A 27,804-nucleotide genomic window follows, 5' to 3' on the forward strand; every position below is an offset into this window, starting at 1 on the left:
GATGTGGCCGGAAATAAGCTTAGCGGAAAGAGTAAAAATGTAACTTCAAAGATGATCCTGATGCCACATGCTGCCAACTACATTTCATCCATTTCCAAATAGTTTTATTTTTAAATACTTATTGAAGTAGTACGACCATCATGGAAGAGTGGAAACCTCTGAACTGTGGGTCTGATTCATACCTGAAAGCAGGCCTGCAAATTCATACGGGCAGCGATCAGTTTAGTGTCCGCCCCGCTCCAGTGAAATCCCGTCTTGCAAATGAATGTGCGCGCTGTATGAATGGATGTATACGTCTGCACATCTGTTCGCACCCGAGCGAAAAAATGTCCAAATCCTGTCGGAAGCTGCTCACCGTTGAATAATGTTTACGCTGGGCGCCAGTCATCGCAACTGCTGTGTAGCCCAGGACTTACTCGTCGGCAGCAATGAAAAAAGCATATTCAGGCTGCTACTGACGTCACACACCCTTCCCTAATAGGCTTTGGCATACCTGCGTTTTCTCTGACACTTCCAGCGGTTCCTTTTCACCGTTGCTTTTTTCTTGGCACTCCCAAAGAACGGTTGGTTCCCACCCCCACATGCCCACTCCCTAGCAATCACTTTGCCAACGGCTAGTGCACAGAGAAATTTGCAGGACTTGATAGCTGCCGGGGACGCGCATTGTGGCCCATATGAATGCGCAGTTCATCAATAAGCAGTTCGCAGCCGTGCGAGTCAGTCCCAGTATTGCATCAGATGCATTTAAATGTTTAATGACACGAATAAAATAAAGCACAGACATGTATTAGCATATGTATAAAGGTGTAAAAAGCATCCCAGTGAAGTACAGTATAGGGCAAATCATGGCATCTACTTTCATAAATGATACTTTTTTTGAGGAACTTGAACAAGAGAGTTTTTTTGTTTTGGGAGAGAGCTAGTGCCCCCTATTGGTCAGTTTTATTTTGCTATAATCTTTTCACTTGTGCAGTAAGCAGCAATGACAGACACATGTTACTGTGGCTATGTGAAACATACGACACAGGCACAGGATTACACACACTCTTCCAAATGTAGTTATTATTATGGCAGCCAATAGGCAACGTAATGGTTCTTTCCTTTTGTAGTACAGCCAGGGTTAGATAACCTGTAGACGAGAGAGGGTGTGAAACGGTGCTTTGTATTGGAAGGCTCATGCCACATGGGGTGCTTTGTGTGTCCCCATATTTAACCTTGTGAACTTGGCAAGTGTAAGCTATATTTAGGTGCACACAGCAAGCAGTGTAAGCGGGCAGACTCCGATACACAGAACTTTGCAACTAGCCTTTTGTTCAGTGACTCATTGATTATGTGACAATCACATTGTGCTTATACTGCTGTCTATATGCAAGACAATGTAGCATATGGTATAGGTTCAATGCACAGGGCCTTTTGTAACTTTAGCCTAAAGCGGTCAATGATCACAAAACAGTATCTACAGCACAGTAAATGGAGCCAACCCATTTGTTAATGCCAGGTTTAAAAGGGAGATCTGTTTGTTTAAATAGTTTAAAACTAAGATACCAATGAGCAGGATTGCCACGTAAGCCATTCAAAAATGGTTACATATGAAATGTAGGCTATAGTAAGGCAGCATGCACCGAAACTGATATTAAAGATAAGAGTATTGTGTATTTTACAAGGACAGGCATTGAAGGAAGTCACTATTATAGTTGCAGAAAAGTGTTAATTTAAGAGGAGACATGAGTCTAAAATAGTGATGTTTCTTTTTTTAGACACTGATTTTTCACCACACTTACCAGCTCTCTGTCAGGCATTCTCCAGTATCAATAGGACCATTGAGAACCCTTCCTGCTCAGTTTGCATATTACAGAATTCAGACAGTTTCCCTGCATCAGACTAAACTCCCGGCTAAATCCAACGAAACCTCACTTGTTTAAATCACGCATCACAGCTACAGTCAGACACTATCAATAAAGCTGCACATATGCTATCTTATATACCACCTCCTTTCAGATGGCTGGTGTTAACCCTTTGATTGCCAAGTGAATTTGTCAAAACAGGTGTGAAAATTGCCAAGCAGACATTTTTATTCATCATAATAACCTGTAATATTTACCTCATATAGGAAATATAATCTTTTTTTTTTTTTTTTCTACACGTTTTTATTTGAATTTATATAACAAATGTGAGTGAAGCTGGTACTTTTAGTCAATATTTTGCACATCTCTCTCAGAGATGTTGGCATTTTTAGCGGATATTTTGCGCGTTTCTCAAATAGATGTTGGCACTCAAACGGTAAAGGCACTTTTCACAAGGATGAGCTCAACTAAGTACTTGGCATAAGCAAGTCTGATGCTATATAAAAAGGGGATATGAAAGGTGTGGCAGACAGTGTGTCCAGCTTTTGTATGCGAGACCACAAAAAGTCTTGCTGAGGAAAGTACTCTGTGATTCCTTTTTCAAAGTTCCATTTAGTAGTTTTTTTTATTTTTATAATTAAAAAAAAAAAAACTTTTATTGGTTTTCCCATAAAATAATACATTTAGTGTACAACAATAACCTTCAATATATGATGGATTTTAGGTATACCAAAGTAAAAGGTACAGATAATCAAGACTACAGTATGTGAGAAAATTGATGAAAAAAAGGTGATTATAATTGATTTGTGTATTGAAGAGCCATGATGTTGAGAATGTTTATAATATTTCCGCTAATATTGCTTCTGTGGTAAGCGGTGATGAAGGTTAGTTTTAACTATATGTTTACTTTGGTTCTATTACCAGGAAGTCTGCTCAGTGATGAAAATTGCCTGATCCCTTCAGCCTGCCTGAGTTTGTTACATTTGTTATATTTTACTTGTTACTTAGTCAAAGGAAATTGTGTAACCTTTTTTGGCTAAACAGAGCATCTTTTCCATCTAATACCCCTTTCACACCAGAAAATGCAGGGACCCACACTGAATACGGCCCAGGGATCATAGCGGGGCATTCCCGGGTTGGCCCCTTTCACACCAGGAAAGACCCTGCATTTTCTGGTGTGGAAAGGAGGCGGAATGGCGGCAGAGGCGGGCAGCAGGTGGGATTGCGGCGGAGAGTACTCACCCCAGGTTGTCGGTCCTCGGTGCAGGCTGGGGATCCACACAGGCTGCGTGTGCGGATGACAGGTCAGACGGCGGGCACAGATGTCACAGCTCACCAGCCGCAGTGAGGGCGCTGGAGAGTTGTCATCTTCATCTGCCGCCTGTCCTGTCATCTGTGCCCACCGTCTGGATCCCTGGCCTGACCGCACGCACTGAGGACGGCAACCCGGGTGAGTACCCCTACCCCTTTCACACCAGCCAGGACCCCGGGTTGGACATGGGAACAACCCTAATCCATAGCAGGGTTGAAATCCCGGGAAATTTTTCCTGGATTTTGGCCTGGGAACCTTACACACCTGAGCTAGTCACGGGTTGTTCACAAGCCCAACCTAGGAGTTTAGGCTGGTGTGAAAGGGGTATAAAGCTAGAATAGCCAGGGTACAGAAATACTAACTATACACAAATATATCAAGCTACTTTTGCATTTTCTGCTTCTGAAGAATCTGTACACTCTCACCCTATATATAAATGTTAACTGAGAATGTAAAGGTAGGTTTCCTAACTACATATTGTTGCAAAAGTTATTTCTCTACTTTGCGTGTGCATGTACAGGGAGAGGGTTCTTAACCCATTGAGTGCCAAGTGAATTTGTCAAAATAGGTCTGAAAATTGTCAAGCAAACATTTTTATTCATCATAATGACCTGTAGTGTTTAGCTTTTTATATAGGAAATATCTTTTTTTTTTTTACACAATACTTTTTTATTTGACTTTATTTAACAAACGTGAGAGACACTGGTGTTTTTAGCTGATATTTTGCACATCTCTCACAGAGGGTTAAGCTACATATACATCTTAGATCCATTCGCGAATCATCTCAATGATAATGTTGTAAGTCGCTTTGGCCCATTTTAGCCTAAAATGGACAGCATTGGTCTTCCAAATCATTGCATGTACAGTATGGGAAGCTCTAAATGTTAAAGAAATATATATTTTCCTGTTACAGGTAATGTAACAGAATTAATGAATACATCTGTCTTTCAGAACTGCACTAATTACTTTAGCAATTCCCTCTTGGCAATTCCTATTTTAATTTCTATGAGTTATTTAACACAGGTGGTGTTTTTTCCCATTTCTATACACTAAGGGCTATTTCACACACTCCGGCTCCTGCCGGCCGGTGAAACCCTGCACCGCGAAAAGACGTGCCACACACCATAGTTAATAATGGACACAAATGTGTCCATTCAAATGGGCCGGCTACGGCCAGGCCGCCCGGTTGCAGCCGGATCCCACCACTGGAAGGGACTGCTGCCGGGCTGTGGCCATCCCCACCATTGTAAACGGCCATGTTTGGCACGGCTTCCGGGCCGTGCAGGGTTTTGTAGCCCGGCAGTAGCCGGAGCGTGTGAAATAGTCCTCCGGGTGAAATTTAATAGGGTGAGTGATTTGGTAAGAAATCTCCATTTTATTTAAAGCGGCAGTCATTTACAATTCATAATCAAACTGCTTTTGCAGTGTAAATTATTGCCGCTTTAAAAAAACTGGAGATTCATTATTTCACTGTGCTACTTTGTGGAAACCCCCTAAATGAAATGCTTTTGATCATGGCATACTGGTATATGGGAGTTGTTCATTGTAAAGGTTATACATATTTATCCCTATTTGTTAATAATACTTTTCTATTATACGTTGGATAGCCCCACCCCTTATGGATCCTACTTTATTGCCAAGGATTGTAAAGTGAGCACCAAGAAGTTATTTGGCATATAGCTACAGTACATTTGAAGGGACTTCTGAAATTTCTTGAGGGGGGCACCTAAATTTAATATTGGAGCCCTCGAATGTTGGCTTGTACATACATAATTCTGTGTCTTTCAATGCCTTTTGGTATGGTGGTCACACAATGGAAAACTAGGTCTTTGGACACTGAACTTTAGAACGAAGGATAGCTGGGCCAACAGTTGTACACGTTCAATGTTCTGGGTAGAGCGTTATTCTCTTACTCTATAGTTTACCTCCTAATGAGCAAAATTTAAGTTGATCAATCAGTTTTTAGGTAACAGGTTGTCCCATCTAGAAAAGTAGAAATTTGTGTACCCTTTCAAGGAGAAGGGGAAGGTGGTGCTTAGACTTGGGCTGGATCAATAGCAGCTGCTAGGGATGTCAGGTTAGTCAGACCTGAACTGAACAGATACCAAAAAGAAAAAGAAAGAAGCAGCGCTGATTTAATTAATTAAAATCAAATAAAACCAATATGGAAATTGGACTGATTTTACATTAAAATGAATACATTTTATTAAATACAATGAAAACCGTAGGGGAAATTGCTGGTATTGGATGCAAATTAGCCTCACATATGAAATGGGGAAAAAGGGGGTGGGGGGCTGTCCGTTCCTATTATGCCTCGAATCGGGACCATATAAAGTGCAAGTGCAAAGAATGAATGTTGCCATCCACCTGTTAGTTGAAGACTGTGGTGGGTCTTGTTCCTCCCAGGGACTCCAGGCCTGAATACACTAGGCAGAGTCACCGTCCGGGATTAGGGGAGTAAACCCCAGAGTTGCAGTCGAAGATGGAGGTGTAAAGAGCCTTTAGTGCAGATGGCAGGGTCCAAAAGCTGTGCCAATGAGGGTCCAAAGGTGTTTTGAGGCTGGTTCGGATCAGTCCATAAAATGTAAGTGGGCAAAGCAACTGACGCGTTTCACCATCTCAGCGGCTTTATCAAAGGTGTCCATATATTGCATCTGAGGGGTTTATATATGAAAAACCTTTGGATCCTCATTGGCACAGTCCTTATATGGAGCACAATGAAACTTGAATGGGAAAACAATGGTAGCAGAGTCGTGTGGGGTATTTGATGTGACACAGATGATGTATGAGGACATATCTGTAATTAATCACTTAATTTTTTTATTAATGGCATCCTTGCTTACCTGCAGTCCATAGCCTGCAAATAAATAAGGGGGAAAAAACTCCTACCTCCTTTTCCACCAAAGTCCCATATCTGGCCAGGAATTTGGAACATCCAGATCAGCCCCGGTAGATAAACTGTTTCCACTGTAACCCAAGACATTCATGTTCACACTGCACACAGGTGCATTATGTGCTGCTCTGTTTGGAGATAACATTGTCTACAAGCACTAAAAGCTCCCAATCTCCCTGAACGCCATACTGGAGCAGACCGGCAACTTGCAGTGGGAAGGAGGGGGTGTCTGATATCACAGCTGTCATAGGGTCACGGGCAGGGAGAGATTACATTCTCCCTGAATGATCCAGAATAATCCAGACCATACCGGGAGGCTGTAATCTCTATCTCCCTGGTGACAGCTCTCACAGACATGTTTTCACTCAATCACTATACCGTAATGGGTCCCGTTTTGGATTATCTGGATTACCAGTTTACATGCTGCTTTAACCAGGAACCAACCCTTCCAAGATGCCTGGGTTGGATTCCTAAATCCTGAACCCAGGGTTTTTTTATGGAGCCATTTCTCCTAAACAAACACCCGGGTTGATGTGCAGTCATTTGTAAAAACCTGGTGTTTTTGGAGGCAGTTTAAAGGGGATGTAGCCAGGGCTTAAAGTGCTCATGCAGAGGTTGGGGAACTCATTTATCTATGCCACCTAATTACTCCCCTGAATGTAACCTTTCTTCCTCCTCTAATTGCTGCACTATGTGATCTCTTTGCAATATGTACAGTAACATGTTCATGTAATACGGAAGCCTGTGGCTATGATTTAGAGCCTAATTCTCATTCATTCAGAACGGGGCAAATACGTCCCTGTTCGGATGTATGGGGGTCACATATTTGCGCATGTGCAGACATCATCAACTAATGGCCTTGTCAAGTTACACACGGGCCATTCATTGTGAGAGGGGAGGGCTGGGGACGGACAGCGGCGAGAATGGGGCTCACCCATGGAAACACCCAGCATTTTATGGGCATCACCTTTAAAAAGGGCGTACCTATGGGTATGCAGGCGGGCAAATAAAAGACAGTTTTCACTGACTTCTATTTGCGAAGGCAGTAGAAATCATTCGATGGTCGCGACATCGAATGATTTCTCCTGCAGCGGAGGCATGCGAGGGGATGTGCTCAGATGTGCGGCGGGCGGTGTCTCAGGCGCTCATTAAGCTGCAATGTTTGCAGCTTACCAAGCCGACCTGAATCGGGCCCTTACTGTTGTTCTTTTATTTTTGAGCTGAAACTGAGAATATTTTATGGCACAGACAGAGCATACCGTCACTAGTGATAGTCTCATCGGCACCATTATTAGCTTAGCTGCATAATTGTACCACACTGACAGCAGAAACATATCAGACCATACCACAAATAGCGACATGACTATAACGTGACTTTGTGCAAATAAGCTACTTTTCTAATCTTCAATGAGGTGTAGTCCAAACAATACCAGAACACTTGTTGTTGTAGCTTTTGTATGTCATAAATCTAGCACAATTGCTTTATCTGCTGCAGCACATAACATGAAGCAACAATATGATGAAAATTCTGCCAAGAGGCTCAGACACTGGATTCCGTATGTACAGATATGCTTGAAAACAGTGTTGTGAAATGATCTTGAGGTCTCTGTTGTGACCTCTGTCTCAGGTATTGCTTTGTGCAATTACCACTCTTCCAGTCACAGTACAAATTGCAGTTGTTGTTAATTACATAATTGCAACTGCAAATTCTGTATTGGAGCCAAGTACATCAACACATAATGCCCATCAATATTATTCTTCACATACAGGAATGTTCTGTATTCAACTATTATGGTAATTATGTGTAGGCATTTATCACACTTCTCATCGGCTATCAAATCGCTGCTTTCGGGTTTGACTTCTGTGAGTGAAAATGCAAATTATTTTGGAATAAAGGCTTTTACAGTATCTTAGGACAAGATCCCCAAAACATCTTCTTATATCTATCCACTTATATTGTGTATTTCAATCATCTCCTGAATTAGAACCAGTGCAACCTATAGTGATGGTCATAGGTCACAATTAAATACTTATATTCTCTTGAGTGACTTTTATTAAGATTTTATTTATCTCCATTATTTTATATAGAAATGTCTTTGAAATAAAAAAAAAAAGTTAGTGACACTATGGTTGGAATAAAATAATATTTTTTACGTAACAATTTGGAGAGTGCTTCAATAGTTTTTGGGTGACTGCTGGGCCCTCTTACCATACACCCCCACTCTGCAATCCTGAAAGTGGAGAGCTAAAAACTTTGACTATACTGTACATTTAAATATCTTATATAAATAGGCAAACAACAAAATTACTTTTTGGATAAATAGATAGAGGGCTTGGTTGGAAAAAAAATGACATTGCAACTAATGTTCACTCAGATGTTTCAGTGACTGTGAGGATAAATAATATAATGTAATATGATGTAATGAACACAGGTACTGCAGACCAGCACACAGCAGCAAGTGCTGCTGCCAGGTAATAGAGGACCCCACTGGGCCCCTCCATCAGACCTGGGCCTAGGAAATTAGTACCCCCTCTCCCGGTGCCACTGTATATGTATAATATATATATATATATATATATATATATGTGGGTGTACAGTATAATGTGTTTGTGGTGAGGTGTGAACCTGTGGCACATAAAGATTTGAACGCACCGATAATAATAACTTATCCATTTATATATGCCTACATAATTATATATATTAGGGATATATATTAGGGAACCAATTAAGTTGTTTTTTTCCATTTTGATGTATATTTTATGTTTATGCCATATTAGATAGTTTCTTGTATTTTTTTAAAGTATTCATTTTTCCTCTAAAATCTAGAATGGGTGTTTCATGAATAAGTATTTATTTGCTTAGTAACCAAAATTTACTTCAGTACAGAGCTGGACTTTCTGCTAACCCCAGACCAACATCAGAGGATATGCAGTATTATTATTATTATTATTATTATTATTATTATTATTATTTATGTCTGTGTTGAATCTTCTAAAAAATGTGTAGTCACAGTGCAGTTTCATTATATACATTTTCCTGCATTTGACACTTTCCTGCAGTATACCACAATTTCTCAGGGGTCTTGAAAATGACGGAATATGCTAATTATCTAAACTAAAATGTGCCATGCACAGCAATCATTATTAAATATGTCTCTTCGGTGGCCAGTATTCGGCAGCCTGCATGTTTCCTACACTAAAACATGAAACAGGAAATACAAATTATAACAAAATATTTTAACGGTGCCCATACACAGGGGTGTAGGGAGGGCGGAGCTGTGTAGGGAGGCCGCACTCTCTTTTTGCCGCACAAGAGCCCCATCTACTGCAAATCGGAGATGGGCGCGAAACATGCCCTGGCACCGTGGCACCTAGCTTCACCACTGCCCAGACACGGTACAATAATTGTACACTATTTGGAATAGATCGCATGGCATAGGTTTTGCAATGCAATGAGTTGAGATGAGATCTAGTACAAAACGTATGTGCAGCACACACTTTTTGTGTGTGACGGGAGCGCGCATCTCACCCAGCAATTGTACGTGTGTATGGGCACCTTAAGAAAGGTCTTTCAGAATACCAAACACAAACTAGTTTCTATTGCTGTAATTGGATTCTGCCTATCTTTGTTACAAATGATCAGTAATAGGGCCTACACACATTGCTAGATCGCTCACAACGCTCAGCACACAGCCATGTGTCGGCTTAGAACACTGGCCGTGCTCGGCGATGTCACTAGATTTATCCTGCATGTTGGATAGTAATCACCGGGCGATAGCGATACACGGGGCCGCTAATTGCTATCGCTATGGCCCTCCACACGGAGCGAGCGCCGGGCATTTTCTAAGCTATCTAGTTAGATCACATAGAAAATGCCCTGAAAGCGCCCCGCGTGTAGGTCCCATTACAGAGCGGTCTCTTCTGCTTCATCATATTAGTTACACTTTCCTTTCAAAACCTGGAGCTCTGTAAATGGATGAAGTAATTATCCATAACTGCATTGGAGACAATTTAGTGCACGAACTAAACCAACATACAGTACAGTGATTGCAAATCCATGTGTAGATATTTTGTTTATACTCATGAGTCTTGGACTGAGCATAAGAGAGGAAAATCTGCAATTGCAGGTATATTTCTAATATTTCCAATATTTAGTGTAAGAATTCCTAAATTCTTACACAATTTCCTGCAGACATTACAGTTCAATGGGATGCTTCATATGGCGTAATGCATTATAAGAAGCATCCTTGGTCATAGGGTTACAGTATAAATGGTAGACAATGCCTACGTCGACCATTAATTCTCGACGACTGTATTGACACCTTGAAATAGTCAACATACCCATGATGGACAATGACAAAAGGTCGACACAAGCTTATATTCGACATTGACATGGATAAGGTCGACATGAGTTTTTTGTCTTTGTCAACATGGACACCATATAAAAGTGTACTGCGTTCCCTGCGTTCCCACGTGATGCGCTCACCATGCTTTGGCGCCGCAGCCGGAGACAGCAGAAGGCGGGGGGGGAGATTATGGGGACCTCTGCCAGCTTCGCAAAGGGCAGCTCTTATTGCAAGAGCTGCCCTTTGTGATGCTAATCTCATATGTTAGAGCATATGTGATTAGTATCAATGCGGAGGGGGGTGGTAAGGGGTGGCAGTTGTTAGTGCATCCCGCCCAAAATCTGTAAAAGCATTAATTTTTACCACAGTGGGTAATAAACCTTTGAAGCACGCTTTTCATTGGTTGCTTAGAACCTTTGCCAAATATCTCTATAACCAAATCATTCTTTTTCCACCACCCTATTATGTAATGCAAAACAATGCATTTATAGTAGGCTGTAATTCCCAAATGACATTTACTCTATCACTATCACAGCTGAACAATTCCTAAATTCTTACACATGTGCCCATGTTTTGTTTTTTTTAAAGCAAAGAATCAAAAGTAGAGTACAACTCAAATGTTGCCGTCTTTGTGTGGTTATTTGCTAGACTCCAAACAGACGTCTGAGGGTTGTACACTACCATTAGGAGCTATTAAGATTTCAAAGAACCGAGAATTCCAGACTTAGTATTGTGAAAAATTATACATAATTACTTTATCGCCTCAATGGGTCAGAAATGGTATGAAATTGTATGCGGCACTTGACATTTTCTCTTTTCAAGTTGCTCCTGCTGGGATTTTAACCACACAAACAATGTGTTTGCTGATGTGACAGCAAGCCATTTTTAAATAATCCTTTGGTCAATTTGTAAAGTAAAGAAAACGTTTAGTGAAAGCTGTGACAACTGGCTTTTAGTATGAAACGGGGTAAGAATCTACAAGCATGCTACTACACCCCCGACTTTGTGATATGTTTCGCAAAGTGCTTGTAAGCATCCATTTCCTGGGTTTATTCTAGAAAAAGAACAAATTCTCCTGTGTCTTAAAGAGAAACTCTGTCCATTCAAGACAAAAAATGTGTGGCATTCAAGAAGTCTCTCCGGAGTGAGTGTCTCTGAGGAGCCAGGTTTTTCTAGGATGAGAGATGGTTGTTCTGGTGTAGGCAGCTTGATTCTAACAGGCCAAGCCAGTATCAGTGGCCTCCTGATGAACTTTCCATGTGAATGCAGTTGCTTCAATCTGACAGGAAGTTATGTCATAGACTTGTGCAATCAGAGATCATCTAATAAAAATCTCCATAGTTTAATATGGTGGTGATGTGAAATTGTCTAACTAGCCATGCAAATTTTAATATTGCCTATTATACCTGTACTGATAAATTGGCTTATTATTACCAGTCAACAAAAGAAAGCCACTAGAAACTAGTGCTATATTAGCATACCCTCTAACTGCACCCATTTAGCCGGTACAGTACTGGTTTTTAATGGTCTGTACCGGCTAAATCTGTACCGATTTGTAAAGGTTTTTGAGGCAGCTCCGAGTCCTGCGATTCAGGGAGTTGTAGTTTCTTGGGTGGCCGCTGGCGCTGCTCTTTCGGCAGTGTGAGGGGAAGTGGCTGGCAATACTACATCTCCCATAGTGCCCTGCGGGTGGAGTCAACGGGCCCGCCTCCCCCTGCTAATTGTTTCCTCCCTGGTGTGGCAGAAGAACACCTCTCCCAAGTCCCCTGTCAGACACAGTCAGCAGTATATCTATGTGTACCACTGCAGGGGTTCACACAACACAGCACTCTGGGATGGGGGGAGGGGGGGGGGAGGGAGGAAAGCGCACCTTGGATGGAGACAGCAGCCAGAGAGTGAAGGTGAGCAGGAGGATAGTGTGGTGCAGTATAACTGTGTGTGTGTGTGAGCAGTCAGGTGTAGCTACTGATATAGATATAGATTATATATATATATATATATATATATATATATATATATATATATATATATATATCTGTATATACACATCTAGGGGCAGGCCCCCTTAAAAAAAAACTGCTCACACATTCGGAAAGGGGTGTGACCATGCCTACTTTAGCTTTGGCCATGCCCACTCTACGTGTTGACCACGCACCCTTCCTGACTGTGTACCGATTTCTTCCCTTCAGATGTTGGAGGGTATGTATTAGGCACTAATATGATGTATCAAAAAGTAATCCTATATTATATATTTTGGGTGAGATTTAATAGGATGAGAGATTAAGAAAGTGAGAGATTTGGTAAGAAATCTCCAGGTTTTTTTACACTTCAAAATCAAACTGGTGTTGCAGTGTAAATGATTGCCGCTTTAAAAAAACTGGAGATTTCTTACCGAATCTCTCACTTTCTGAATCTCTCATCCTATTAAATCTCACCCTTTAGGTTTTATAATCAAAGAAAAGCAGCAGATCTCTAGGGTGAGAGATCGGGCCCACTTGCCACGCAGCGAGCCCGGTGCCTCGCTGCGCTCGGCACACTAATTTATTCTCCCTCCGAGGGTGTCGTGGATTTTGAACGCCGGGATCCCGACCGCTGGGATTTAAACTGCATCCCCTCTAGATGTGCCAGTGTGTGCACAAAAAAACTATCCTTCACCTGAATCCCAAAGTGCAGATTCGGGATAGGGAGAGAAACAGACTGAAATTAACCAAAAGTGAAGAAGCTGTGCTAATTGGATCACCATGGATGTTATACACCAGTGGTTCCCAACCCTGGTCCTCAGGTACCCCCAACAGTGCACGTTTTCCAGGTCACCCAGCAGATGCACTCATTATTCAGGCACATTTTAAAAGATCCACAGGTGGAGCTAATTATAGCACTTGTGATTCTGTGTGGAGACCTGCAAAACGTGCACTGTTGGGGGTACTTGAGGACCAGGGTTGGGAACCACTGTTATACACCCATGGTGCTTTAATAACATCTTATTAGTGCAGCTTCTCCACTTTTGGTTAATTTCAGTCTATTTTTGTCAGTCAGCAGATAAAGACGTGTGTGTGTGGTCTAATTTCACCCACTAACAGGCCCTTATCATATTTGACCACTACCCAATTCTGTGCAATTTGTACTGGGAGATTGGGTAGGTGTAGTGGGCAAGCCTCTCTTGGGCCCAGGAGTGCAAGGGAGGCACAATGGTCCCATCTGTGGTGAACCGTTCCGGCAGAGGTCCGTTGTTGGAGTGTGATCATGCCTTCTGGGAACTGCAGCCCAGCCGGTGTCTTTGCATGCCTCACAGTAAGCACTATTCTGGTGGCCCAATTAGGATTGGCTAGAAAAGGGCTCGTTATACAATAGGATATGGGGAGGTGTATCAAAGCTTGGAAAGAGATACAGTACTAATCAATCACCTCAAGACATTTTTCAAACAAGGCCTGTAAAATGGCAGTTAAATGCGGATTGGCTGCTATTTTATCTCTTTCCAAGGTTTGATTTGGATCACAAATACAGCAAATGATCTAAAAAAAATCTAAACTAAAATTTTTGCACCTTCATTTTGTTTTCCAGTTCTTGCACACATCCATACCATTGCTTACATCAGTGGTTCCCAAACTGTGCGCCGTGGCTCCCTGGGGTGCCTCGGGACACATGTAGGGGTGCCCTGGGTTGGTGGTCCAGGACCAACTCAAATTATTAATGGTTAATTATTTATAAGCAAAACCAGTGCTGGTGGCTGCCAATCATAAAATGCGTACATACAAAAGGAAATCCTGCCCTGTATCACATAACTGACCCTAATAATGGCATATAAACCCAGTCTAATTAAAAAATAATTGGCCTAGGGGTGCCGTGAAAAACAATCTTATATTCTAAGGGTGCCGTGATTCAAAAAAGATTGGGAACCCCTGGCTTACATGAACAAATAAATAACGGAATGATACAGAAGAGACACTATTTTATTAGAAACACAGTAGCACTATTTAGCAAGACTGGTTTGTTAAAACAAAAAAAGAAAGTATTTTTAAAATGTATTCCTGCATTACAGCGACCTTGATGCGACATTTTATATAATGTATTATATAATTTTTCATGGATTATGGTTTCTTGATGCAAGACATTAGGTTGTCACTTTGATGTTTTCTGTGCTTAAGTTTTACATTCCTTTTTTTTTTTTTTTTTTGGAACTGTCAAAAACTGAAAGAATATGTACATTAGAAACATGGCTTGAATCCAATTGGTGCTTAATGCAATACAGCGATTAAAGTGGTACAAATGTATTCACAATGTAACCAGTGAGAGGGGAATAGAAGTCTTTGCAGTGTTCAATGCTGGCAATGCAGACTGAGACACAATGGGAAATCACTTCCAGACACACACAAAAAAAGAATTGAATGCATTTTATGTCTAGTACAGTACCACAATATGGGAAAATGTTTGCTCTTCTGATATTGCCATAGTAATGGTTTATAGCTACTGTATACAGAAATAAGGCCAAACATTAACTACTGTATCAGAATGCTGTAAATTGAATAATAGTTTTCGAACTTGTTCAATTTTTTAATCCTGTCATGGTAAATAAGTAAATGCAAACACTTTTACACACAAGAAACCAAAGGTCCTACATCAGTGGTGTAACTGGAAATTTTGTATCCGCCTGCCAAAATAGTTTCAGGCACCCTGCCCTACTACATTAGAATTTTTTACCTACATGCTCGTTACCAGGGGTTTCTTGATCGTTGCCAGGGGTTACATGCTCACAGGCACACACCCACACTGGGCCAACTCCCTGCATAGTAGTCCTGTGGTTTGTACAGTGTCACTTTTCTATTGTATGGAAAAATCACATTTCAACGTCAAGAACTTGATCAACTATTTTTTTATCTAGAAAAAGGTAACGGGTTACATTGTTTGGGTAACCTAACCGACTGCAGGGGTCCATTTATACTTTAAGAACTACACTACAGGCAGACTAATATATATTTTTTTAACAGGTCAGCATGAAGGTCAATTGGGTGTGATTTAGAACAGTGGTTCTCAAGGACCCTCAACAGTGCATGTTTTCCAGGTCACCTGGCAGGTTAACAGGTGCACTCATTAGTCACTGACGCATTTTAAAAGATCACAGGTGGAGCTAATTATTTCTCCTTTGATTGTGTGTGGAGACCTGGAAAACGTGCACTGTTGGGGGACCTTGAGGACTGAGGTTGAGAACCACTGATTTAGGAGACCCATAATCTAATATATAATATTGCTCTTAGTACAGTCCCTTCATTGGGGAGTTACATGTCAATATGAATAGCATTATGCTATAATTGTTATATAACATGTTCTTTAAAAAGTGATTACATTTTTTTTTCCCATGCTTTTCAGTAAAGAAAAAAAAGGTAAAGAAAGTGAAACTAGGTTGGTGGAATAGTCAGACAAGATCGTTGTGGAAAAGTATGCTGGTGTAAAGAAGAATTAACCAACAGGTAAGTTATACAATACTATTATCTTTGTGGGATAATTACTATGTTACCATATGGTGCGCACGCAATTGTTTGTAGCAGTTAAACGCATATGCAGTGCACGTGTTTGTGAGTGTGGACTGCACAATACACATACAGTACTGCAGCAACAGAAATATACAGTGCATACTGTTTATTATAGAAAGAGTCCTAAACTTACAGCAAAGCGCAAATTTCCAGTTTCATGACCTAGGAAAGCCTCTTAAAGTGAATTGAGCATATTTAACGTGTTGTACAATTGTAGGCATTACCATAACAGTCCAGAGTCTGTTAGGTACTGTATAGGAGTGTGTTAGGGGCATAGTACAAAATGATTATTCCATTGTGGTGTCTGGGTGGCCCATTAAAAAGCTTTGAGAGGTATGTGGTGCTGATGGCTGTGACAGTATCTGCATTATGGTATATGTCGGGTAGCTTACAGTTGCATTCTTGTCATTGTTTCTCTATATTGGAAATACCACCTTGCTGCAAGCTGCATAAATGTCTTTTGTAGAACAATCAGTTTTCCTAGAGAGCTCTTGTCTTGGAAATACTGTATTATGCAGTAAGTCAGTTACTGGATGTGCCTCTGAAAATATGAGCATTTCAGCTAGCTATTACATAATGAAATCGTGTAGTTGGTATCAAATTAAACAATATGCCTTTTATAGGTATGCCATACTTGTAGGATGCAGCACCGATTGCTTTAGAAATAGCTAGCAGTGATACTCAGTGTTGCTTGTCTTTGCTTAATTGTTTCCTATCCTAGGTCTCCGCCATCCGCTCTCTTGCTCCTCATCACCCTCCTTCTCTTCCCCTGACACTTTTTCTCACATTACTCACCACACCTCTCTCTATTCCCCCTACCAAACACTTTATAAACCTCTTTATCCCTCCCTCACCATCTCCCTATCACTGCCCACTTACTCTTTCCTGTGTATTTATGACACAGGTGGGAGGTGTCAGAGGTCAAACCAATTATCAATACATTCCTACAAGATTAAACGTGTCTGGGCTATAATTGCAGAGACATGGCCTTACTGTACTTAGTCTATAATAGAATGCCTCCATTCTGCATGTTGGATTGCAAATTGCATAATGTTCCCTCTCCATGCAAAATGCATTGCATCATCTGGAAAACTGCTCACTCGACATCAGCAACTTTGTTATTATGTATTAAGTTCTCTGTCAGGGCCCGGAACTCCAGACCCCCCCCCCCCCCCCCCCTGTTTTTAACACTAGGGACACCGCTTTCCCATTCCCACACTGTACTGTGCTATGCTTACATTTCCACATTATGCGTACTGTATCCCCCCCAAATGCATATTAGGCTGTGCACCCCGTTCCACATTGTGTTGTGCTCCCTTTTCCACACTCTGCTGTGATGTACTGTCCTTTCACACATTGTGTCATGCTTCCCCCATGTCACATTGTGATGTACTGCAGTGACGCTAAGTCCCGAGGATAACTGGGGGGGAGACCTAGTTGGGGGGTGGGCGTAGTGCTGTGAATAGCACCATCATGGAGCCACCCTCTTCAAAAAGCAATGATCTGTAACATTGTTCAACGTAGCCACAAAGATGTGAATCAAGTCTTAATATCCACTCCAAAGTTTTCTGCTGGATTTGTCTTGTACTTGTCAGAAAGTACTGTGTATAATACATATTTTCGATAGTTTGGTATAGTTTTCATATCTATTATATACCCCAATGACATAAATACATTGACATAAATACAGTGGCTATGATAAACCCCAGGAGGGAAATTTTATAGGATGAGAGATTCAGAAAGTGAAAGATTTGGTAAGAAATCTCCAGGTTTTTTTAAAGCGGCAATCATTTACACTGCAAAACCAGTTTGATTTTGCAGTGTACTGTAAATGATTGCCGCTTTAATAAAACCTGGAGATTTCTTACCAAATCTTTCACTTTCTGAATCTCTCATCCTATAAAATTTCAACCTATATTTTTCTTGAACATTGTTAAAAGTCGTAAAAGAGTCCTTTCTGTATGTGTAATGACCATATTTTGTATGTTGAGCTTTCCCTGTATAAAAGAAGATACATTCCTTCATTGTACAAAAAATGGGAACTGTGTCCTTGGCTTGCTTTCTCAGAAATCTGTTAATCTATTTTTATTCCCCTATTAAGACACCTGAGACACATAGTTCTGACTATCCTTTCACAGAGAAATGTCTGAAAATATAATAGCTCTTTAAATTATTCAACAGAAGTGCATATAGGATTACTGGAGTCTCTGCAACTGTCAGGACCTCAGTGTCTCACATTAGACATCTCTGTCATACAGCTTCAGGAATTCCAGGGTAAAAGGATCTATGTCCACCTGCAACTTTCTGATGAAAACAATTATTTTCATCCAGGCGTGCAAAGCCATTATTATTCACAAATCAACAAAATATCTGGAAATAAAATACAGAGCTCTTTGCTAATGTACATTATTTACAAGAAATGGGAGTAATTACTATTTTACCATGATGCCAGTAAAATATAAGTTGAGCTCACTGCAGAAGTGCTTGTTACCTGATGGAAAATGTTAATGCCTTACTATGCCTTTCTGAGCCTAATGCCATTACACTATTTGCCTTTTGCACTCCTGAGTTTCTTATACAAGATCATATTTTTCCCAGGCTAGGGCACCCAGTATTCTAAGCACTATTTTTGGTTTTGATTACTCCTCTGCTAGTTTCCCTCCAATGCAAAACATTAATTGCACTAGAAGATTTGAACTATGTGAGCAAAACTAGTTCTGGGTAGTCCACGATGTTCAGCTTTTCAGTATTGTATGCAAGATATGCATTATTAGGTGAAGCGTAGGGTATGTCGACAGTCTATATACAAGCCACGGAATCTCAACACTGGTCAGAAGCCGAGCCAATGGTGCTCACATTGTTCATTAATGCGAGTACCAGAATCCCAGCTGTAAGCATGCCAGGGAGAGTTAGGGCTATTTCACACGCTCCGGCCCGTGCAGCACACAGTAGTTTATAATGGAGGGAATGGCCACAGCCCGGAAGCCGTCCCTTCCAGTGGCGGGATCCGACTGCAACCCGACGGCCGGACCGTGGTTATCCAGTGTGAATGGACACAATAGTGTCCATTCACAACTACTGTACATGGTGTGGCTTCCTGGCCAAGCGGGATTTCGCCATCCGGCAGGGGCCGGAGTGTGTGAAACCGCCCTTAGGGGTAGGCTGGGCTGTTGGGATTAGGTTTAGATACTAGTGACGGCACATTTTAGCGGATTTTACGGATGTGCTGGGGGTTGTTCAGCTCTGACAAATTCCCCCCCCCGGGAATTTGATGAAAAAAGGTCCTGGTGGGGGGTGTATATCCCCCCATATAAGTGCAAATGAAGCCCAATACCAATTGGCCTCCAGGATACCAATGACTGCACATCGGCCAAGCAATCGGTAAAAATCATCTAATTTGCAGGCATTACCACCACAGTCATCGGCCTAATCAAGGAGGTGAATGAATCATCATACATATGCAAAGTGGACTGGCTAACACATTAGTGTAGCAGAAACAACCTCATCCTAAACCCTCTCAAAACAGTTGAGATGGTGGTGGACTTTAGAAGGAAACAGATTGCCATGCTCACACTTGTAATAGCGGGCAGCTAGGCAGAACAATTTCTTGAGACCTTAAATTGGGGCCCTACATAACTACTGCAGTAAAGAAGGCTCCTCAGCGGATGTTCTTTCTGAGGCAACTCGGGAAATTAAACATCCCATGGAAGCTGCCCCAAGATTTCTCTTGCCAGCCCTGCTCGTACATGCACAACATGAATGGACGAGAGCCATTCCATGACTGTTAGGGGAGGCAAACCTAAAATGTTTTAATGCTTTCAATATCCATATGACCTGTAGGCCTCTAACTTCTCCCCATTACTTGTGATTATTCTTCCGATGACTTAATCAGTCTAATTTACTCATTTCAATGGGATTTAATTAAAACACATATACAACTGGTGAGTAAGGGAGTACAGGTATGTAAATAGCATAATGTTTCAGTGAGATGACATTAAAAATGCTTATAGCTTTTTTAAGGGGAAAAAAACACCATTTGAATACAGCCCAATGAAAGCCACTTGTTGGCAGGGAACCTATACCGTACTGCGATTTCCACGTCATGTTTTGGTTAGCGATATATTTATGTAACCATTGTTTCCTCCTTTTGATTTCATTCTTTCACATTTATTTCTTTACATCTAACTATACTATGTTTCTTCTATTGTGATAATATAGTATACTATCTGTGGTAACCAGCGTTGCTCGGGTTTGGTTGTGTAATTAGCATTACTTGAACTTTATCATTTTGTTTTAAGTTTGACCGCTCAACATGCCCATGGTGTGACTGGCATCCACCTCCCTATGGTGGGCTCCCGGATCTGACCACAGTTGTTGTTTTTTTTTCTTCTAAAACCTCATGTCCTCTACCCCCTTCATGTCCTCTACCCCCAACTTTGTCGGTGTTGGGATTGTGGGTGTTAGTGGCTGTGAATCTAATCTGGACCCAATCAATGTTCTCTACCCCCCTATTTGTTATATGTTGCTTCCCTGACCCACTTTGTGTAGTGGCGGGACCCCTTTTTGGGCCCTCAGGACTCAGGTGCTAGGGGTGTCTTTCAGGTTCTAGGGGTGTCTTGCTAGGGGTGTCTTTCCAGATTGTAAATCATACGTGTACTAATATTGGTGTAAATTACTCCAAGCACATACATCCATTTTTATATTTATACATTACAATTGGATTGCAAGAGATCTAGGAAGCAATTGCTGTTCTTTACTACTGTATCTTGTATCTGTAAGCACAGTCACCCAGATTTTGTTCTGCATGGGATCCTATGTTTGGAGTAATATCTGCCCCCAACATACAGATATAGCATCTGCCATGCCCAATTTCTTGGGCAAGTGTGTATGTTTCTACTGATGGAGGTCACAGAACATGAAATATACAATACATGGCCAAAAACAAGAGATTCCTGCTGCGGTCCCCTATGATACATTAAGGGGAAACTTAATATTTGCGGTTAACCCCCGAAAACGGGTGTTTTCGGGGATTTAGCGGCAAATATTAGTTGATAAATGGGCCCCTTAATCTCTTAAAGTTCACTCAAGCAACTCATTTTGTATCGATCAGTAAATCTGCATTTTGTTACATGGGGTCTTATGGTGTGTACACACGGTCAGATATGGCTTCCGATGTTGCTGATATAGTGAACATCAGAAGCCATATCGCAGGCAGATTGCATGCTTTTTTTAGGGCTTGCGAGCCCGATGCACTGCCGATGTGCGCTCCCTTGTGAGTGCAAATCGGCAGCCAAATAGATAGGGCAGGCAACACTATATAGTGCAGATCTGCACTATATAGTCTAAATTGTGCCCCTCCATGCATGCCGTGCGATGCGAGTCCCGATGCGATCTGAACGCATCGGGACTCGCATAGCACGGCATATCGCCCCCGTGTGTACACAGCATTAGATAGTTATAGTGTTAATTTATCTTCCCAACAGTCAGGGGATAGACCCTTGGATTGCACATATAGCCTCCAGGGCCTAATTTAGACTTGATCGCAGGCCAAATTGATCTCAATATGGGCAAAACCATGGTGTACTGCAGGTGGGGCAGATGTGACAGATGCAGAGAGATAGTTAAGCTGGGTACACACCTAAATATGTATCTGACCAATCTGTTGGTGGGAACAAATATCTGGCTATGTATGAGAGCATATGACAATCAACCATATGCTCCTAAATGATGGATGAAAAATGGACAGAAATTATTATTCCCAAATGATGGAAAATTATTATTCGAATAAATGTGTTAAATGAAACAAATTTACCATAATTGTCTGAACGCCCATTGTTTGTTTTCCAGCATTTGTGAGCAAATGGTTGATTGGCATCTGCTGCCATTAATGACAAGATTTTAGTTTCCACCAGACAGATAAGACCAATACAGCTTTATGTGTGTACCCAGCTTTAGATTTGGGTGGGGTGTGTTTAAAGGTAAATCTAAATTGCAGTGTAAGAATAAAGCAGCCAGTATTGACCCTGCATATAAACAAAATAACTCCTAACTCTAAAGTATGTGCTGCACATCCTTTTTGTTCTAGATCTCATCTCATCACAAAACGGAGATGCGATGAGATGCGATATTGTATACAATAATTGTAACATGGGCACCTTAACTCTCTCTGCACATGTTACATTTGCCTTACCTGCAGTTGACATGGTTTTGCCCGTTTTGAGAACAAATCTGTCCTGAGATCAGGCCTGAATTAGGACCATAGTGTAATGCCCATAAGCTCTTTCGTTTGGCTTCAGGGAACAATCAACATCAGTGATCTGCCCTTAGAGGGGGGTACTAATTTCCCCGTCCCAGGTCTGATGGTGGGTTCAGTGGGGCCCCCTGTTACCTGCCAGCAGAAGCTGCAGCAGCTCAACCCAGCATAGGCTGCTGTGTGTTGGGCCGCAATGTGGCCAGGGAGGTGCAAAAAGTGCTATTTTATTCTGTATTTTATTCTCAGGGTACATGGTCATGCCTTCGTGATTAGACCACAACCCCTGAAAAGTACCAGTGCCTGAATAGGCTCTCAAATGTGCTGCTTCCCCATTGGTTATTACAATGTGAACATTGCGATGTCATCAAGGACCACCCAAAAAAATATCTTCACTGATCTATGTTACTCCTGCACACCAAGAATAAGAGAACACTTTATGAAAATGCTAATTAATCAATAATAAAAGATAGTAAAGAAACATATTACAACTGAAATGTTGCTGTGCTTCCTTCTTTTTTCATCTTTTGTACCATGAAGCCGGTGAAGCTGATATTAGTGATATATTCGTGACTTGGGCACTGTGATTTGGGCACTGTTCATCCGTTTCCAACCAAATTGGTCCAATAAATCGGATGAAAAGTGTCAAATTTTAATCTTATGCTGTCATTTTGCATATGATATATCAGGGGTCCTCAAACTTTTTAAACAGGGGGCCAGTTCACTGTCCCTCAGACCGATGGAGGGCCGGACTATGGTAAAAACAAAAACTATGAACAAATGCCTATGTACACTGCATATATCTTATTTTGTCGTGAAGAAACAAAACGGTAGCAAATACAATATTTAAAATGAAGTAAAGTTAAATCAACAAACTTACCAGTATTTCAATGTGAACTATGGGCCTGCTTTTGGCTAATGAGATGGTCAATGTCTGGTTCCATATTTGTCACTGCTAGTCATAACAAGTGATGCAAGTGTGCATCTGTTAGTCTTGATCTGGTTGGAGATTTCAAATGTTTCATTCTATAAAAAAGTCTGTTCACAGACATAAGTGCTGCCAAAGATGGTTGCCATTTTGAGTGCATGGTTCCTGAGATGAGGATATGTCTTAGAGGGGAGAGATGCATAGAAATTATGAAGGCTGCTTGACTTGAATGCGTCTTTCAGAGAGTCACAATTCTGCAGTTCAGCCAGTTCCATTTGGTAAATTGTATCCTCATTTTCAATGTCAATAGAAAATGGGTTACGGAAAAGCTGTATGGAACTCCTTTTGCAATTTTTACAGTGAATCCACATATGTTTTGTTTGGGAATGCAATCAATGGTTTTTGAGGGAGGGAAAGGGTCACGCAATTAGTGCTCACCAGCGTAGCTCAAGTAGTGACCATGGGACTCGCGTCTTCAGGGGGTAATCATGCTCCCAACCTCCTCCAAGCTGCCTCTGCGCTGCGATGCCTCCGTTTCCCGCACTCTCTCTCCCGCTCTTTATGCTCCCGCTTCCGACCTTCACTGCCCACAAGTCACCGCTCAGGCGGCTCTCCCAAATGCCATGGCTTCCTCTGAATCCTTGGAGATGGGAGTTGTAGTCCGGCTGCGCTGTTCAGTTCCACTCACCGCCTGAAGCTAGATTGCAGCCGGACAACAATTCTCATAATCCCGCGCTTCAGCCGGCCAGCCAATCGGCGGCAGCCGCCGCCCTCTCTCCCTCTCCCACAAATGACCGTCCTCATGTAAAAAAAATTACAGATAGGCAGCGGCGGCATAAACACCCGGCTGGCCATATAAATGTCCTCAGCGGGCCGCATGTGGCCTTAGTTTGAGGCCCCCTGTGATATATCCAGAAAGCTGCTGGCATTTTTAGTGGATATTTTGCACATGTCGCACAGCAACGTTGGCACTCTAAGGGTTAAGGTGCCCATACAACATGTGATTTCTACCATCCCCTCTATCACCATGGCCACACAACTAGAGGTAGTGCTGCAGAATATGGCCTTGCTTTGCAGGGATGTGGGCACATCCCAGCTGGAAAACTTCCTCTCTGGAAAAAAAAAAAAAGAAGAGAAGTAAGTAGGCTTTTATCCTTAAACCTATAGCTATATAGTTATTGATATTACATCTGTGTTATACTGTAATGCATTCAAAGCCCGTTTTGATCCAAACTAAAATATTACCTGGATTGCATTAAGTGAAATTGTGAGTTACAGCCAGATGGCGTATTCTGCCATAATGGCCCTTATTCAGATCTGAACTCAGTACAAATTTGTTCGTAAAATGGGCAAAACCATGTGCACTGCAGGTGGGGCTGATGTAACATGTATAGAGAGAGTTAGATTTGGGTGAGTTATTTTGTTTCTGTGCAGGGTAAATATTGGCTGCATTTTTTTTACACTGCAATTTAGATTTCAGTTTCAGCACACCCCACCCAAATGTAACTCTCTCTGCACATGTTACATCTGCCCCACCTGCAGTGCACATGGTTTTGCCCATTTTCCAAACAAATTTGTACTAAGCTCAGATCTGAATAAGGCCCTATGTATATGGGGTAGATCCTATTAGGAGCGGATGGTTCGCAAGTGTGAATCATCACGGTACCGGCGCACTTTACGGCGGACACAATTCACCTAAAAGCGCTTGCAGCTCCATAGGGCTGCGAGCAATTGTAGGCGAGTTCAGCTCAGCAAAGGGTGTGCGATCAGCTTCATTCGGGTGCCGTTGCCAGCATTTAAACAGCACCACGCACCCTTCAGAGCTAATAGGATCAATCCCAATGTGTGAAACAGCCAATGAGCAAAGATTTCAGAACTTAATCCAAAACCGTGCATTAATACTTTATTAACATGTATATGTTGGGCTTTTATCTACTAGCATGCAGAAGCTAAGTGATTAATGCTTTCCTGTATTGTTGTCATTCTATATGCGGTCTGCCTGTAGGAAGTGGGTAGCAGCCAAAGCCCCCATTAATTTAGCTTCAACAACTTGTACCAAAGTATGTTGTGGTTCATTTTTAATAATGCCTAGTTAATTTATTTTTATTTTTTTTAAACTTGCAGCAGGCTTCCTTACTAACAACTGGCTTTTATACTGTAAGGATACTCTCACCCATAAAAATATTTAATACCAAAGTGAAGGTTTAATGTAGAAGTTAATGTGAATTAATGCATGATCAATGTCAGATTTCTCTCTATCTCTGTCTTTCTCTGTATTGATGTGTATTGGTGCCTTTTACTTGTTCTTTGTAGTTATGTATCAACTAGTTACCAGCCCATCAAAATGATGGCATGCGTAACAGTAATATTAGTGCTGGTGGCTGCACGCACTTGAATTGCTCCATCGGGCACACAACACTTGAATTTCCCTCATAGAAGTGCCCTTTTATTATATAGTATAGTATATAAGTATTGGCGAGACCTACCACATTACACTGCTGGGTTCCCATGTGACTTCACTGTGTGTGTGCACTAGGAGGGCAGGAGGGAGGTAAAGGGATCCACATACATCTGCCATAAGGCGTCTATACATTTATTTGGCTTGAAACTCTAACACACACTTTAAGCTAGCTTAACTAAAAATAACTCACGCTGACACAATAAAGACACGGACACCGTAACAATAAGATTTAAAGGTCATAAGTATATTTATTAATGTGGTATGACCCTCTCGTAAAGGGCTGGCAATAAGGCGCCACGGAATGCCCAGCTCTAGTCACATCTTAAAAATGGCGGCGACTTAAACGCCCCAACTTATTGATATTAAATATGGGAACGACTGAGCCGGCCCATCTGACTAAGGCACAACCTAACGCTGGGAAGTCTCACCACCCCCGCTCTGGCTGGTGTGGACACTCCGCTGACGGAGTGCCCACCGCGAAGGCAGGACACCCTGCCGTCTTTCCAGGGGGCAGTGCCTCCCAGCACCCTCTCATGCCACAAGTGACCGCTGGACCGTGACGCCCTACCGCCTTAGTTGAAATAATGGTAAATGTACCAATGATTTGACTATAAATTGAAATGCCAAAGGCAAGGGAGGGTGGGTGGGGCTGAAGAAATTCTGCAAGAGGAAGTACTCCCTGTAAGGACCTGCCTATATACCCCTCTCCCTAAGCTCACGCCCCCCCCTCCAGTTCACCCAAAGGCTAACTAACAAAACTGAAACCAACTTTAAACACACTAGCAGTCATTAACTCTTTCCTGCCAACCCAAAAAATGTAAGCCTCTTAAGTACGCTCTGGCTTAGGCAGCCCTCGCTTAATCTAGTTTCCTGGACCCCTTTGCCATAGGTAAGCATGAACTAATGCCACCGTTTCTGAAGCTTGACAAGTAGCGGAACTCCACTGATGAGGGCTGTGGTATACTCCCTTAGTTATTGGAATGCAGGAGATAGCTGTAATTTTAACATGGTTCTGTTTAAGTAAATGTTAATAAACTAAAGTCCAAATGACAGAACTTCCACCCTACTGAAATAAGCATTTATCTTTTGCCTAGTCGTGATTCCAACATTATGCTTGTTTCCTCATTCCCTCATTTCCCTTATGGAAGCTATGGAATGAAATCATGCTCCAGTGTATGCTCCAGTGTATGCTCCAGTGTTCTGGTTTTGTTTATGTCTGGGAGAATACTGACCAGCTGAAGATCACAATGTATTTTAGGTGATTGACTTGTGTTTTGTAAGTTGTATGCCTTCCAAAGTACTAAGTATTATATGGGAGTATTTAAGAAGCAAGAATCTACAGTCTATGGCAGATCTGCACATACACAGTAACAGACAGTGGGCGAGATGTATCAAACTGAAAATGAGATAAAACCCCGGTTTTACCGCATTTTCCTATGTATCAAAACCTGGCCGCACCGATACCGCATTGTAGGGTATCGCCTACAATGACTAGGGGGAGGAGGGGTTTTCCTTCCGGGGTCCAGGAGGACCTTTCAGGAAGGTAAGCCGGAGGGGGGGTCGGCGAGGCGGCGAAAAGAAGCCCATAGGCTTCTATAGGGTATCGCCACCCAAAGGTGGCGATACCCTATAGAAGCCTATGGGCTTCTTTTCGCCGCCTCGCCGACCCCCCCTCCGGCTTACCTTCCTGAAAGGTCCTCCTGGACCCCGGAAGGAAAACCCCTCCTCCCCCTAGTGAAGCAGCCGGACGTCCTTCCGGCTGCAGTGGGGAGGAGGAGGCGCCGGGGACAGCCTGCTTAGCTGTCCCCGGCGTGAGGGGAGCAGGAGGCGGCAGGAAGGTGACGGAGACCCCCCCGCACACCACAGTACAGGTATCGCGGGGGGGCCTCCTTCACCGCACCGCAATGCCAGCCGCATATGTTAGTACATATGCGGTAGCATCGCGGTGAAGGGTGGCAATGTATTTTAATACATCCCACCCAGTGGCTGGAAATTGTATTCGGGTGTTATCATGTGAGTCTTATGGGGTATTTCATTTAGAATACAAAAGATATTTAAATTGTGTCTTGTTTACACCATATAAGTAAGAAATATTTTTTTTTGTAGTAACTTTTGTTATATGTACTGTATAAGATGGTATAAACTGTATCATTCGCAAAATGGTGATAAGAAGCTCACAAGTTTATTTTATTTTACTTTTTTTTTTAAGAGCTTGCAGTTAACAAAATGTTAACATCACTCA

General features: G+C 42.0%; 1 protein-coding gene across 3 annotated transcripts in view; it reads left to right on the forward strand.

The window, feature by feature from the left end:
- Positions 1-27,804, forward strand: part of ATXN1 (ataxin 1) — a 309,499-nt gene that overhangs the window by 92,214 nt on the left and 189,481 nt on the right. For all 3 annotated transcript variants that reach the window (XM_083187879.1, XM_083187877.1, XM_083187878.1), the window contains exon 2: positions 15,760-15,860. The gene's annotated coding sequence lies outside the window, so the exon portion shown is untranslated. The remainder of the gene's footprint in view (positions 1-15,759; positions 15,861-27,804) is intronic.

This window comes from Crinia signifera, chromosome 5 (genome assembly GCF_055691185.1).
Source record: "Crinia signifera chromosome 5, ASM5569118v1, whole genome shotgun sequence".
Classification (NCBI taxonomy): Eukaryota; Metazoa; Chordata; class Amphibia; order Anura; family Myobatrachidae; genus Crinia; species Crinia signifera.